The sequence below is a fragment of the Neovison vison genome, chromosome 1 (assembly GCF_020171115.1).
Source record: "Neovison vison isolate M4711 chromosome 1, ASM_NN_V1, whole genome shotgun sequence".
NCBI classification, from domain to species: domain Eukaryota; kingdom Metazoa; phylum Chordata; class Mammalia; order Carnivora; family Mustelidae; genus Neogale; species Neogale vison.
In genome coordinates this window covers 245,683,261-245,689,260 of record NC_058091.1, presented here as the reverse complement: position 1 = coordinate 245,689,260, position 6,000 = coordinate 245,683,261, and positions in this window count along the sequence as shown.

Sequence of the window (6,000 nt, the reverse complement as noted above, 5' to 3'; positions counted from 1 at the left end):
GAGAGCAGGGGTCCTGAAGAAGGTGGAGACATGCACATACTGATCACATTTTTCTACAACATAAAAAAACAGATGCCTGTGTCCCTCAGGATCTCAGTATTTTCCCAGATTTGGGAGAGTCTTTTTTAAAGAGCCTCCTCTGTGACTGGTCTGAGCCAGGGTTGCAGCCACAGACCTCACTGTGCAGGACCAGGCCTGATCTCAAGGAACTGATGGGTGGGAAGGTGGTGAGCCTCACTCCACGTGGCTTAGCACTTGTAATCTGAACTGTTGAAATATACCTAAGTCACTGCCCACCTCATAATTCTCCATGGTTTCTTGCTTTGATCCACCAGCCCCCCACTGTTGGATTTGGGTGTTATGTGACAATAGTATAAATACTAAAGACAATGTCTTTGCTGCCAGGCACTGTGGTAAATCTGCTACTTAAATTTTTAATCCTTTTGTTCCTGAGAAGTAGGTATCATTATACCCCCATTTTACAGGTGAGAAAACTAAGGCTTGGAGAGATAAATATCTTATCAAGGTCAAGTAGCTCATAAGAACTAGAGGCAAAATATAACCCCATGATGGTTAGTTTCCAAAGCCATTTTCACATAACCAGTGAAAAGAATTGCAAGACGTGGATATCCATGCAGCCTTTGGGCCCATACAGGAGAGAAGAATTACAGACTGAGCAGGACTAGAAAGTAAATGGGGAAGGTGAGAAATGAGTAGCAGCAATAACCTCAATCAGAAATTTCTTCTTTCTGTGTCCTCAACAGGCTAACATGCACCTGGACTAAGTTTCACATATGGTTTCCTTGGGTTTATTGTAAAGAGCTTATAAAAACCTTTCTTTCCAGAGGTACATATCCAAGGTGTTGTGCAACTTGATTTTTTTTTTTAAAGAAAGAGAGAAGGGTGGTGGTGGTAGAGGGGGAGAAGGAGAGAAAGAATCTTAATCAGAATCCGCACCTAGAGTGGAGCCAATAGATTACTCAATCTCACAACCTTGAGATCAGGACCTGACCTGAAATCAAGAATCTGATGCTTAACCTACTGATACACCCAGGCACCCCTGCAATTTGATTTTTTAATTTGAAGTTATACCTTGGAGCTCTTTCACTATCTGTACGTAGAGCTGTATCATCATTCTTTTTAATAGATGCAATTATTTGTTACATGGGCATAAATAAATTGGGTTATTGGTAGACATTTAGGTTAATCTTGCATTTTACTATTTGTAATTTTATAATGAATACCCTTGTTCATATATTTTTGCTTCCATTTGTTTCTAGGATAAATTCCTAAAAGAGGAATTGGAAGTGGATCCTCCCAGCCACCCCAGCTGACACCTGACAAATCAGAATAGAACCAGACAACCTAGATTTTCCTCAATTTCTGACCCTCAAAACCACAAGCAAAACAATTATGAATGAAGTCATTATGTTTTGGAGTAGTTTGTTACACCATAATAGATAAATAGAACAAGGTATGTAAGTCTTCAATTGTGGTTGATACTGTTAAATTTCTTACCAAGAGGTTGTACCGATTTTTATTTCTATCGATGTAGGAAAGTGACCATTTTCCTACAGCCTCACTAATACAGAGTATTATCAAAATTTGATGCCTGCAATCTGAAAGGCAAGAATAGTATCTCACAGCTTTAATTTACTTTTTTTTAAAGATTTTATTTATTTGACAGAGTTCACAAGCAGGCAGAGAGGCAGGCAGAGAGAATGAGGGGGAAGCAGGCTCCCCACTGAGCAGGAGCCCAATGCAATGCAGGGCTTGATCCCAGGACCCCAACATCATGACCCGAGCCAAAGGCAGAGGCTCAATCCACCAAGCCACCCACGTGCCCCTAATTTACATTTTTTTAAATTTACATTTTTAATAAATGAAATTGCACATCATTTTGTCCATTTAAAAGCCATTTGTATTCACTTTGGCAACCTGTCAATTCCCTTTGCCCATTTCACTATTGATTATTGGTCTTTTTTTATTGACTTTTAAGATCTCTTTCTATATTAAGGCAATTAATTTTTTTTTCTTATGTGTGGCAAATACTTTCCCAAGGTTGCGTCTTTTGAATTTGTGATGGCAGTAAATCTATAATCCCTAGCTGAAGCAAAAGATTTATCTTTCTTTTAGACAGCTGCTACATAGCTGTCATAATAATTCAGAGATAGTCATAGAGTAGTAGAGGCCACAAAGCTTTCAACAAAATCATGTTGTCTATTTTTAGAAATCCAACAAAATAGGAGTCATTGCTTATAAACAAATCTCTACTTAAGTTAAGCAATTTGTTTGTTTTCTAATTCTGCACTGGAATTGTCCACACTTGTTTAAAGATTGGACTTCACAGGAAGACAGCCGTGAGAATCATGTGAATAGAGAATGGAGCTCACTCCCTCCTGCAGGGACTTCTGACAGGTAAGGCCCTGGACAAGGCTGGGTAGGGACTGGCTGTCATGGGATGAAACAAAAGTTCCCTTTCAGACCAGCAGTCCTTGGGAAGGAATGTTGGGCTGTCACATTCCTACTGAATTACACGTATATCACCTTTTCCCTACAGACAGTGGGTGATAGCTCAACCTCTGTTTGCTATAACCAAAATAATTCAGCTTTTCTCCTCTAGCCTGGCCCCAAGCCTCAGGCCTGGGACCATTCCATCTTCCTAGTCTACCTTCGTTCAGCTGTTACCTACATATCCTTGGACAAGAGAGGTTAAATGAGATAGATGGACAGAAGCCTGTCTTCTTTTTCTACCCCGGGGACCCAGGAGAGGTAAGTGGTGGTGAAGTGAGAATTTCTCTTTTGCTCTTCTGGCCTCCTAGGACCTAGATGAAAATTGTCAGCTAAGCTTCATGTTGGTTTTCAAGAATATAAATTCAGACTCTGAATAAGACCCCCAAAGTCATTGCCCAGAAAGGGTGACAGCTGGTTCAAGCCCAGGAATGGCCAAACTGCCTCTTCTGCACTCAGGCCCTAACAGAGTAATGAGATACTCTCCAAAAGGCCCTCTCCTAAAAGTGCCTTCTGTGTGAGCTCAATCTCCCAGGTCTCTGCTTGCCAAGAAGTCACCTGGTCAGCATTTTTAAGGAGAGAGCAATCCAATTCTAGAGCTCTGGTCCCAGAACTGCACACAAAAGCCGCGTGCTGACCTGGGGGCAGGACTGGGTTAGAGCATGCTATGTGCATGTGGGGTGAACTGTGGTGGTGGTCGGCTCTGAAAGCAAATCCTGCAGCTACTTGACATTCAGGTAGGAAACATTGATTTTAACTGATGTATCTCAGTTACTCACACAAAGGAGACTTCACCCTAAAACTTGTGGGTGCCCATCTCCAGCATCCATCACAGTCCCTGCATTTTCAGGACCCTGCCAGGGATGACTGTAACACAGACTCTCTAGCTGGTTGCTCTCTGTGCTTCCAGAGAAGGATCAAGTTAGGAAAAAAATAGAGAAAAGGAAAGAATAACCAAGCTATAGAAGTTACTTTTGACTTTCCTAGCCAATCAGCTAACAAGATCAAGGGGGAAGGTACCTATTTACTGGGTGACACCAAAGGAATTCTGGGGTTCAATAACAACAGTAATTGCCTAGAGGAAGCAGATGTGGATTCAGAGACAGGCCTATGGTCACCCTATGACTTTTCACCACAGAATAGGGATGTGTTCTCCAATTCACGTGTCCCAGCTATAGGAAAAGCAACGCAGTGGGAAGAAGAGCTTGAGTTCACAGCCTGGCAGAGTATGTGTGAACGCCCATCACGGTAGGACCCAGGAGAAACCCCAAACTTCCTGGACCTCGATTTCCTCATCTGTAGAACTGGGAAAGGGCTACGGATTTGCCAGGTAGAGAGGACATCAGATTTCATCACACATATTCCATGGCAGGCTATTATTCCTCACTTCAGCCTCCCCTGTGGGGAGTACAATCTCCCCTAAATCCCAGCCTCAATATTTTTTTAAACTTTTATTAACATATACGTATTATTAGCCCCAGGGGTATGGGTCTGTGAATCGCCAGTTTTACACACTTCACAGCATTCGCCATAGCACATACCTTCCCCAACGTCCATAACCCAACTACCCACTCCCTACCCTCAGTTTTTTAAAAGATTTTATTATTTATTTATTTGTCAGAGAGGGAGAAAGGGGGAGAGTATGGCAGGCAGAGGGAAGAAGCAGGCTCCCTGCTGAGCAGGGAGTTTGAAATGGGACTCCATCCCAGGACCCTGGGGTCATGACCTGAGCAGAAGGCAAACGCTTAACCAACTGAGACACCCAGGCATCCCTCCCAGCCTCAAATTTTATCTCTAAGGGTTGGTTTATACACCAGAGATTTCCTATGGGTGGCAGTCACGCTATCAGTAGCTTACTATTCAACCTTGCTTACTACACCCCAAACAGGGCTGCCATGGACCCCCAAACACTTTCTTCTTGGGAGGAATCTCATGTTGTGTTAGAGAGGCAGGGCCCCTCCTCCCACTCTGAAAGCCAAACAGCCACAGATTAGGTCTGAGACTCAGGCTTGATCAATCTGATGCCCCAGCCAAGACTCTCATGTGAGTGACAGAAAGACACTAGGAGAGGAGAGAAACTACCAAAAGTCTGGGGGGGGTAGAGTGAACAGTGGAGGTCTGAACCACCTGTCTCCTGCTCTTGCTGCCCAGTCTCTTCTGGTTCTTGTCTATTTTCATAGTCTGGTCCTCCTGCTTTCTAGTGAATTCTATGAACTACCGTACTTCCTTCCAATACATTCCTTTTGTTGAGCAAGTCAAGCATCACTGGTTGCTGTTGCTTGAAATTAACAAGTTTCTGATATAGAGCCAAGACCTCTTCAACACTGGGATTCCAACATCAGCCAGGAAGAAATCTAGCCAGACTTGGGTATTGGAATCTACACTATCCCTGGAAGAATTAACTACTAGGCACAAGAGCAAGAGAGATCTCACACAGCTGCCCTGGGGTTAAGGGGCTGCTGTCCCATCCCTTTGATGTGGCTGGAGACCCTTGAGCAGGTCTTACACAACCTCAAAACTACCAACTCAGGAAGCAAGATAAAGCAGCGCAAGAGAAACACAAGGCAGGCAAGTTCCTGGTTCAAAGTCACAAACATTTGCTATAAAAATGCAAACAAGATTTCCCTTAACAAACATAAAATCAAAGACAGGAAAATCGCAATCAGTTTCTTTTTCCTATTCCTGCACTAAGGAGGGTTGACCTGAATTCCACCTGTTTCTTCACACCAGCATGGACAAAGCAGATATCAGGCCAAGGTGGGCCTGTCTTGAGACCCAGAAGCATAGGCTCCCATCACATAGCTACCTCCTACACAGGGCTGGGCATATGCTGAAGTTTCTTCTTTTTCTCCCTCCCCCACTAGCGAATGACCCAGTAAGGACCCATCCTGACAGTGAGTTAAACAGCCACTGAGCCAAGCATCCTCTCCTTGGTGAAGCTTTTCTGGTATCTCTAGGCAGAGTTCAGGGGCGCCTGGGTGGCTAGTGGTTTGAAGCCTCTGCCTTCAGTCATGATCTCAGGGTCCTGGGATTGAGCCCCAAATTGGGCTTCCTGCTCAGCGGGGAGCCTGCTTCCTCTTCTCTCTGCCTGCCTCTCTGCCTACTTGTGGTCTCTGTCTGTCAAAAAAAAAAAAAAAAAATCTAGGCCGAGCTCATTGTTCCCTGCCCCATCTAATGTTACACTGTAGAATATCATTTAGTTGTCTGCCCCATTATACAGATTTTGAGCTCTTGAAACAAAAGATGTCTGGCCTACCAAATTCAGAACTATGACCAGTGCTTGTTGAATGAATGCCTCTGGGAGACATGATCCTGGGTAAACAGCTGTGCCATTCCTCTATTCTGGGAGTTCACAGCTAGCAGCAACATCCCAAGTATGGCCTTGACCTGCAGGATGCAGTAATGAGCATGTGAGTACGTGTGTGCTTTGGGGGGAAGTGTGAGGGAGTGTCCAGTGAGGGCTGGACTCCTAGCCATGTCCCTTGGGCT